Raw genomic sequence first — 11,401 nt, forward strand, 5'->3', positions numbered from 1 at the left:
TTGTACTACTAGTTGAGAGTGTGGACAAGTTACCGAACAGTTTAATAAGGCATTTGATTCATTCAGCCCCGCCCCACCCCCCCCCCCCCCCCCCCCAAAAAAAAGAAAGGAAATTCTCATTCACAAAAGTTTAAAATTCTCATCCCACATTTTCCCAGCAACCAAACACAACCCTAGATCAACACCCAAAACGCAACCATTTCATCACGAACTACCTACAACACATTGCACACAGCAACAACAGTAGAAATTTCCCATTGATTTCACTCAGCACAAATCAAATTCACGCAACGCAAAAAAAAAAAAAGGGTGAAAATTTGTGGGTCGGCGATGGTGCGTGGGTCAGCGATGGTGAGTGAGCTTTGGTGGCAGCATTGAGGAGGCTAATGAATCAATGAGAGTTTGTGGATGAGGATGATGGGAATCGGTGAGAGTTTCAGCATTGTGAGAGCTGAGAGCTTAAGAAGAGAAGAAAGAAAAGAAATAGAAAGCTAAGAGATGAAAGCCCTGTCTTTGTGTGATAAACGGAAGAAAGAAAAGAAATAGAAAAAGAATTGTGGGGGGTGAAAACCTAGAGCTACTTAATGGGCCCAGGGCACCATATTAAGAAGTATCATATTTCCAAAGAGATATAGTTGGGTAGGAATGACCCACTTGAAGGCAAGAAGCCCAGAAGTAGAGGGGGAGTACTGTCCGAAGAGATCACCACTTGTCCGAAGACGTCTTTCTCCTCGGCAACAAATAGTCTTAATCAAACAAACACGAGGAAGGTCCACACGATCTTCCCAATGACCCCAATGATAATGATAAGTTCTGGGTAGGTCTGCGGATGATCAGAACGATGAGATATTTAAAGGAAAAGCTGCCACCACTGTATTTAATGCACTATAACAGCTTTTCTGGCCGCATTTATGTGGAGAAGACCCCTGAACAGTGCAACCTCAGCTACCGCCACTCACCAAGAACTAAAGCAGACACCTGACGTGACGTGCACTTGAGTGGATACGCAGATGAGGAACAGGTGGACGGTGGAGATGATGGGAAAGGATGCTATATAAAGAAGAAGGGTCCCTAATAAGGAGGAGGGAGCAAGAACAAGAAGGGAGAGAGAAGCTTTACTGTAGCTCTGAATGTTGTAATCACTGTTCACTCAATAAAACACCTCTTCGGATATTCTTTCACGGAGTTAACTAAGCATCATTTCATGGTATCATCATGCCAAATAACCTAGTCAACCATTGTTTACTTCATAACCAGCCTAGCTCTTGCGCCCACTCTCTACAAATTCATTGTTCTGGGTTCGTTGGGCCTTTAACCATATCTTTTGGACTCGGGCTACAAAAACTGACCCTACAAGAATTAAATAAAGAAAGAAAGAAATACATTATTTTAATGCAAATGGAAATTAAAAAAAAAAAAAAAAAATTTCTGTTTAGCTTTAAGCTACAGTATGCAGTCAACAATTGCTATGTAGTGTAGCTCCCAAGCTAAAATATTTAGCTATATCTTCACTGTTGTAGAGCACTTTTTGTATTTTGGTGAAACTAAAATAACAATATAGCTATTTAGCTTAGCTTCACTAGTGCTAGTGCTCTTTTTTGTGAATGGCTGCTTCTAAAACTCTTGTTTTTTTTATAATCTGCCATGCATAAAATCAACACGAGGGAATACGACAGCAGCTAAAACTCTTTGTTTGTTTGTTTGTTTTTTTTGTTTTTTTTTTTGAATCTGCCATGCATAAAATCAAGACGAGGGAATACAATTGTTGGCATCTTCCAAACAAACAGCAGCTATACTAGGTGGAAGATTACCCGAATAGAAAAAACAAGATAACATAGAATCTAATAAGAACTTTGCTGCTGTATGAGCAGCAGAGTTACGGCTTCTTTTGACCCAATTAAAAGATCATGATCTAAAAGACAAAGCTAGCTAACTAATATTTGAAATAAAATATGAGATGGACCAGGTGAAGTTGCAAGAACAATCAAGGATTGCATCAATGCAGACCTTTGACAGCATCTTTGAATTTGCATTAGATGTCAAGAATACTCTAGGTGTATGATGCACTTAAAATGTGTAACGTCCCAGGTTTAAAAAAAGAAGAAAGAAAAAGGAGAATGTGGTCAGATTTTGGAGTCTTTTGGCTAAATATTGCTAATTTTGAAACATATTTGCGTTATAGGTACTGTTACAAGTTATTTGGAGATTTGAGGAGAGAGATTGAATTTCAGCAACAGTGTTGCCGAAATTCCAAGAAAAGTAGGAGAGAGAATGAGGGAAAAGGTGGAGAGAGAAAAATGGTGAATTATGGCAACACTATTGCTGTAATTCGTTGCCCAAATATCTGCCCGGGCACGGTGAGACGAAGTGCTCTGAGTGGTGCCCTAAACAAACTAAAAAAAATTTGTCCCTATTGTGGCAATACCATTGCCGAAAATGGGAGTGGAAAAAAAAAAGTGAATACCGAAATCTGGGAGGAATTTAAAAAAATATATATAATGTGCTACGTACACAATATTTTTACAATATTTTTACAACAAATCACAGGTAACTGGTTATTATTAATTCAAATTTAAATTTACATTGAGATTACTATTTTAATCCAACAATAACAATAAGTAACAACCTGACACTTAGAATTTGTTGTAAAAATATTGTAAAAATTGTATGCATTTCATTTCTAAAAAACAAAAAAAAAAAAAAATTCCCAATTGTGGCAATGGTATTGCTGAAATACCATTGCCACAATTGAAAAAAAAAAAAAAAAATCTCAATTGTGGCAATGACATTACCGAAATTATGGGGAAAATTTTCCCCACAATTTCAGCAATACCATTGCCACAATTGGGAAATTTTTTTTTTTTTCAATTGTGGCAATGGTATTTCGGCAATACCATTGCCACACAATTGGGAATTTTTTTTTTTTTTTAGAAATGAAGTGCACACAATTTTTACAATATTTTTACAAAAAATTCTAAGTGTAAGGTTGTTACTTATTGTTATTGTTGGATTAAATAGTAATCTCAATGTTAAATTTAAATTTGAATTAATAATAACCAGTTACCTGCGATTTGTTGTAAAAATATTGTAAAAATATTTTGTACGTAACACATTATATTTTTTTTTTAAATTCCTCCCAAATTTCGGTATTTACTTTTTTTTTTTCCACTCCCATTTTCGGCAATGGCGTTGCCACAATAGGGACAAATTTTTTTTAGTTTGTTTGGGGCACCACTCAGAGCACTTCGTCTCACAGTGCCTGGGCAAATATTTGGGCAGCGAATTACGGCAACAGTGTTGCCGTAATTCACCATTTTTCTCTTTCCACCTTTTCCCTCATTCTCTCTCCTACTTTTCTTGGAATTTCGGCAACACTGTTGCCAAAATTCAATCTCTCTCCTCAAATCCCCAAATAACTTGTAACAATATGTATAACGCAAATATGTTTCAGAATTAGCAATATTTAGCCAAAAGACTCCAGATTTTGAGACCCACGGGAGGCCTCCACCTACCCCTTATTTCCCAACCACTCGTTCTCACAAAATATCTCCCTCTCTCCCTTGGCCGGCTAGTGAAGGGGATGCCTTCATTTTCTTTTAATTTCACACTAAAGCACAAACACACTCACACACACTACTCTCTACCTCTCTCTTTCACTCTCTCATTGGTGCCCATCTCATAGCCACCTCCACCATTTTTCCAGCAAGGTTTATTGGAAAAACTCCATAGAAAAAAAGTTAAAGCTCACTCATCCCTTTTATTTGAGGTAAAAATTCTTAACCTTTTTGGTATGTTTAATGCTTTTGCTTGAGATTATTTTAATCAAAGCCTTGATAATGATATATTTTTTTTTTGTTAAAGGACAATACATTAAAAACTAAATAGCTACATCAAGTTTAGGAAACAGCCTGTTAAAATGCATTCCAACAAAGTCATCCTCAAAAGCATTAAAGAAGTCCACAAGTGGACTATTAAACATAATAAAATTGAACTCCTGGGCAGCACTCATTCTAGCCAGCATATCAACACATCAGTTAGCTTGACGATAGCAATGAATAAACTAAATTCGCTGAATTCGGGAAGCCAGTTGCTTGCAATCACCCAAGATAGAGGAGATTACATGGTTTACATAATCTGGATTTTTAAAGACATCCACAACCACTTTTGCATCTATCTCAACAATAAGGCAAGATATATTCATATTACAACAAAGCACAAGCCTATCCCTAATGGCCTGTTTGGAAGTTTAGAGAGGGAGGAGAGTAGAGGAGAGGAGAGGAGAGGAGTGGGGAGGAGAGTAGAGGGGAATGGTTCCCCTCCACCTTGTTTTGATGTTTTTAAAATTAGTAAGGGGGAAAGGAGTAATTAGCTTTTCCCTTTGTCTGGATGTTTTAAAAATTAGGATGGAGAGGAGAGGAAATGATTAAAATAGACAAATTTACCCATATTTGAAAATAGACTTGCAACATTGGTCTATGATTAATTTAGAAAGGATAAATTAGAGAATTTATTTGGACAATAATTTATCTACTTTACTCTCCCTCCAAATCTCTCCAATTTTGGGGAATTAAAAATGGGGAGTTAAAGGGAGTTGAAACCCCTTCAAACCCCCTCAAACCCCTCCCCCTCTTTCTTTAAAAACTTCCAAATAAGGTAATTGGATTACTCTCCCTCACTCTACTCTACTCCCCCTCCTTTTTTAGACATCCAAACAGGCCATAAGTCCCCACAGCTCTGCTTGTTTGTTGATCCAATATGCCTGGCGAAGCCTACTACCCACCCACCATGTTCATAACGATACCCCTACAACCATCCTGCTCCGAGCTGTTCATGGAAGATCCATTGGTATTCAATTTCTTCCACCCTGCTGGAGGTTTCTACCAACGGATTCTTGTATTAGTTTTACTGATTGGGTTTCTTGGCGAGGTCACACAATACATAAACTCCAAGGTTTGGTTTTCAATCTCTATTGAAAGATGTGGATTTTTATTTTTCTTGTTGAAAACATAAAAGTTCTTTCTATTCCAAATACAGGTTTGTTGAATCAACACTTCCTTGACAATAGGACAGTCTCTAAGGGAATGCAAAATAGTTTCTGAATCCCTTTGGTGGATGGGGCACCAATCCTCATCTACAATTCCCCTTTTTGCAAGACAAGTCTTAACACATATGTTGTTATGAGTACACCTCCATAAGAGTGTTTTTATTCTGGGCAAGGTCTCAGATTTCCAAATCCAGCTAGCATTAATGGGAAGCATAAAATCAGTACCCATAGCAATTGAGTAAGCATTCTTAAGATCAAAAATGCCTCTCGGATTGCCTATCCAGGCTATCCTATCACTGCCTCTACCTATTAGAGAGTGTAGCTTGAATCATCAACTTAATTTCTAGGGGGAGATCAAAAGGAATCCGGTCTCAATCCAAGCCCGTGTTTGCCAGCATGTCCTTAACCTCCCATTGAGTTGCTTCTTGGTTTAGTGGTCCATGAATCAAATGATGAAGAGGCCCTTTACTTGTCCAATTACCCAACCAAAAGCTTAGATTACTATCTCTACCAATCATCCACATGCTACCTTTATTAAATGTCTCCTTACCCTTTTTTACTGCTTTCCAAATCTGAGAGCACAGAAGCCTATCAACATCGATGGCATTAACTCTTCTATGGTTGTAGTATATGGGTTTTTAATTTGGTGGACTTATTTGATGAGTGGGTTTGTGGTTTTTACTATGGTGGCTATCTAAGGTGTTATGGTGGAAGTTTAGGGGTTTTGAGTTATATCATGTGATAGTTGGTAAATCTAATTTTTCCATTGCTATTGGGTTCATTTGGAACTAGTTAAAGATTTAAATTGTTGGTATTGGAGGATATTGTGATTTTGGTTTCATGGGCTTCTTGATGATGTTGTGTAAATTTTGTGGGAACTACTTATAAATTGTTAAGATTTTAATATTAGGGAGATGATCTTGAATTGGCTAATTTTATGAATTGGAGTCTATGTCTTATGAATTAAATTGTTGGGTAAATTTGGAAGTGGGATACATTACTTGTGAGGTTAAATACTTAGACTTGCATAATTAATTGCTTATTTAGCGATCTCTAATTCGTAGCTAGATGCAATGTCAAGCTTGATGCTCATTATGATAGGTTTTCTTGGTATTGTTTGGGTTCTACTTCTAGCTAATCTCCTTTTGGAGTTTTGGAAGTTAGGCTTTTTGTGGATTGCAAGGTAAGTAGCTTTTTGGAAAATAACCATGTTGTATAAATGATGTCTTTGGGTCAAACACATTTTGAAAATTATTTGTGAGATTACGTTTTCTTAAAAAGTGTTGAGTTGTGATCTCATTATATATGAAAAGTGCTTCATATTTAATATTGTATATGGGAAAATGCATGAATTGTTGACATGGAAAATATGAGCATCTTTGATTAAATTCTTAAGGATGGATTTATTGCATTATTTGCAAAATTTAAAAATGCTTTGATAATTGGGAAAGTTGATGCAAAACATTTTTGACAAGAAATGGTTTTGAGGAATTTGAGAATATTGTGGACATTTGGTTATTGAAATATCTTTTGAAACTACTAGGAAGTAAACTATATATTTGAATACATTTAACTTGTGAGCTTTTGATGTGGGTTTGCCCTTGTGCTATGATGTTGGTGATTACCTCGTCTTTGTGATGACGAGTCAGGTTGGAGGCTCCCATTTTGCATGACACAGGTAAATCCTTGAATGTGTAGGTGAGGTTGTTGCCCATAAGGCCAAAAGACTACGTGCAAAAGGGGTACTGTGTGATGCGTCATTCCCTATTGCCCATGGGGGGAAGAGGTAAATTCTTGAGTTTGTGGGTGAGGTTAGGCAGGGCCAAGAGACCACATGCAAAAGAGGTATTACATGACGCGTTATCCCCTGCTGCCCATGGGGGAATAGGTAAATCCTTGAGAGTGTGGGTGAGGCTAGGCAAGGCCAATAAACCACATGCCAGAGGTATATATAATACTAGTGGTTTGTGGGTTCTGACTTGTCTCTATGGCGGTATAAAGTATTTGTGATATTTCCGTCTTTGTAGTGGCTTGTCATGTGGCTTGGGTTGGCTTTTCAGGTTTTTGGAACATTGTTTTTGTGCTCACAGTATATATATTATGTAGTTTCTTGATGATCACTTTTTGAGAAGCTTTGGGTGGTATTATTTAATCAATTTTATGATGTTATTATTGAAAATGATTTTGCATTTTTCAACTAGAAATTCTCATATTGTTTTATGTTTGTAATATGCACATAATTATGAAACTTGCATTTCTCCTATCTCCATTAATTGTGCTACTTACTGGATTTTGTCTCATTCCGTTCTTTTACAAACTTTTTTAGAGTAGACAATGATCATTATGAGACAAGCTTTTCGTGGTTAGCAGTAATTAGACTAACTACTAATGGAGGTTGGACTTTTGTGATGGTGATCTTTAGATGATGTTCATCTTAGAGTAAGCTTTACTCATTCTATTGTATTTAATAGTGTGATGACTTTTATTTCCACTGATGAGACAAGTTAATAATATGTAATTATATTTATTCAGACTTTCATTCTTTTGTAGCCAATGGTTTTTAAAATTATTGCATAAAGTTTTAACTTACTTTGGGAGTAACTTTAGTGAAATTATTATGGAAATTCTTAATGTTGGTACTTGTTATAAATTATTTGGATTGATTTGTCAAAAAGAAAAAAATATAAAGGTACTTTTGAGTTATATTTCTCATGCTTTGAACCATTTTGGATTTAAAGTGTGATAATATGCATTAATGCACTGTTTTCTTTGGAATCAAAATTTTGTAGCTCAATTTATTAGCATCTTGTTTTGTTTTTGTTAGAAACGGAATTATTTAGGTTCAAATTTCTCATCCCTTGATATAACTATCGAATTATAATTAAAAAAAATGTAGTGTTTTATTTGTAATAATTATTTTATGCATTTTTAGTTTCTTGCGCTAAGTATCATAATTCTTATGTCCAATAACTGAGGTAAAATCAAATGTTGGTCTAGCTGAAGTTCTTCAAATACTGGCCCAACACAAATTTATTTATTTATTTTTATTTTTTATTTTTTTTTAGAAGAACACAAAATTCTTAAGTGCACTTGTGGTGGATGTTGAAGCACAAACGCAGCAAATTGGGCAAAGTACTTGTCTTGAACAAGTATATTGCACCGACACACCTGCACGTGTGTCTCGTATCTAACGAGAGAAATAATAATAATAATAATAATAATAATAATAATAATAATAATAATGGGACATGGAGGCAACACGGAACTGGGGAAAGAATATTCATTATGGAGATCTCTCTCTCTTTGGAATCATCATCTTTTGCTCGAGTATTAATTAGCAAATCATACGGGAATAAAACTAAAATAATAAAGTTTAATTGAATAAATTTTGATGGTTTAGTAAATGTAATTTAGATTGAGAGAAAATAACAATATATTAAGGTATTAAGGTTTAGGGATCCACACACAACACATCTATTGGCAATCGGATTTTAGTTGAATGATTTAATAATAAAAACTCAAGAAATAATTTTTTAAGGTAGTTTCATGAAATTCATTAATTTTAAGCAAAGCAAAGCAAAACTAGTGAATTAGTTCGCAGAGAATAATAAGCATTTAACGTGCCTAAAGTCTACAATAAATCAAAGAATTATACAAAACTAAACATTTTTCTAGATGAGTAAATCAATCAATAACACAAGATCATAAGCATTAAAACCAAAAAAAAAAAAAAATTGTCTTAACAAGGCTTCTAACAAGCCATAATATCAAGTAAAACTCTAAAAACTGTAAAGAAATTTTAATAAAACTCTAAATTTCGTTCTATAACAGTTCTCTTGAATTTTTCCCTAAAGAGCCTTTAAATAGGTCAAGTAATCCTATTATAAGTTGAATTATCATTTGGAGAAAATCTTAGGTTTTTAGGCTTAATTTAAAAGTTATGCCCAAAATACTAACAGGTGTGCAGGGTAGAATCCTAATTCGAATTGAACTTGGATTTGATGCAAATTTCCTTTAATTCTTGCTCCAATTGGACTCACATTTAATAGGTTGGCCTTCTTTAACTTCAGTATGGCCCTTGTAGAAGTAAAGTCCATTAGTCTTCTTCTTTGCACAAATCCGTTCATTTAATATTCTCCTACAAAAGATATATTCATGCATTAAAATTCAATTAAGTATGAAATTAATTATTCAACATTATTTCAAAACCAAACATAAAATGTATGAATTAACTCAAAACAAGTGTGATAATGCTTTCTAATAATGATATATATATATATATATATATATATGCAAAATTAACCTATTATCACTCCCCTCTTTCTTTCCCTCACTGTCAATTGAATATATATATATATATGCAAAATTAACCTATTATCACTCCCCTCTTTCTTTCCCTCACTGTCAATTGATCAGTGACTAACCCTCAATCTTAGCCTTGGTTAGTGGCAACTCTAGGATTTTTTTCTAGGGGATCAGTGGTGGTGGAGTTAGAAATTTGTCATGGGGGCAATTAAAAAATAAAATGATTATTATTATTTTTTATATAGATACAACTTCCTTATTATATACAATGTAGGGTTAGGTTTTGTGGCCCAAGCCCTCAAAAAAATAAATTTGTAGAGCGTGGATGATAGAGCTAGGTTGATTATGAAATTAAAAACGGTTGATTGCAACCTCCAAGAATAAACCAGTATAAAGTAATACGTAAAAACGAAATGAATTGAAGTCCGAAGAGGTTTATGATAAATCTAATAGTGATTACAGTTCTTAGAGCTATCTTCAAGCCTTTCTTTTCTCTCCCCCCCCCACCCCTTTTCAGGAGCACTTCTTCGTTATATAGCATCTTTCCACATCAGCCCCATCGTCCACTTGTTCTTCATCTGTGTACTTGTTCGAGTGTATGTCATGTCATGTATCTTCTTTAGATTTTTGTGAGTGGCGGTAGCTGATGTTACATTGTTCAAAGGTCTTTTCCACATTAATGCGGCCAGAAAAGCAGATGCAGTGCATTTAATATGGTGGTGACAGTTTTTCCTTTTAGATATTTCTCCATTCTTCTAATCTCCAGGCATGTCCAAAACTTATCCAGATTGCTGAAGTCATTAGTAAGCTCATTCGAACCTCCCAGATATTTATTTGACCAAGAATCTTTACATCCGAGGAGAATGATCTCTTCGGAATGCTGGTGCTCTCTTCGAACGAATCTCCTTCACTTCCAAGTATCATTCTTTCATGCGGAGTACTCCTCAATAATTTTAGCCTCTTCGGACATACAATAACTTTTACATAGGGCTTTAGGCTCAATATATAAGTTTAAGTTTCTGCCCCCCACATACAATAATCTAAAAAGAATACAATTTAGTATACGATACAACTATATTATATAATAGTCTAAAAAATTTATTAATAGTTAAAAGATTAGTAAGACAACAATCATTGAATGCATAATAACTTATTATATTTATATGTAATATTAATTAAATAAAAATATATGATAAAGAAGAATAATAACAAACCTAAGAGTAGGACTAGGAGTAAATGTGAAACTAAGAAAAAAAAAACTGATATAAATTTTTGCTTTTGAAGTATATGATTTTTTAACCATACACGTGATCACCCTCTTGGAATTGGAGCAAACAGATATAAAAGCTAAGAAAACTATTTGATTAAACAAAGATAAAAGCTAAGAAAACATATATAGAAGGGAGAAAGAGAGATAGAGAGAATATGGAAATAATCACAGATATGAATATAGATATGTTGGTTGGAACGATAATGTAATTTATTGTTAATGAAGAAGAAAAGTGTAGGGAAAAACAACTTTGTTTTGTTAATCAATGGAAAAGTAAGCCAAAGTCCCAGATAGAAGGTTTATTTATTTATTTATTTTTTAATGAAGGAGCAAAAATTTAAAACATTTTTTTTCTTTATTATAAAATTAAATATTTTAAGAGTGGCGTTATTGACACAACACTTACACAAAAATTTCACAACAAAATATAGGGGGCTGTTATATATATATATATATATATGTGTGGGGCCCATGGGCCTGATAGCCTCGGCCCATCATGTAGCAGGCCCAAGGCCCAGGCCGAGGAGCACAGGCTATTCAGGGCCAAGGTGAGGGAAAGCCTTTCCTTCCCAATCCACACCGAGGACCACCTTATCCTCGGCCTGACGAAGGTAATTTTGGGGAGAGACTAACCCCAAAGTAAGCTGTCACTCTCACATTTAATGCATTCAACTAACCCCCCTGGCCGCATTAATAGGGAGATAACCCCTTGGCAGGATAACGTTGATCAGAGTGAACCACTTGAGTACCGATAAGGCCTCTGATGGGACGGACGGCCAGAA

The sequence above is a fragment of the Quercus suber genome, unplaced genomic scaffold (genome assembly GCF_002906115.3).
Source record: "Quercus suber isolate HL8 unplaced genomic scaffold, Cork oak 2.0 scaffold_148, whole genome shotgun sequence".
Taxonomy (NCBI): Eukaryota; Viridiplantae; Streptophyta; class Magnoliopsida; order Fagales; family Fagaceae; genus Quercus; species Quercus suber.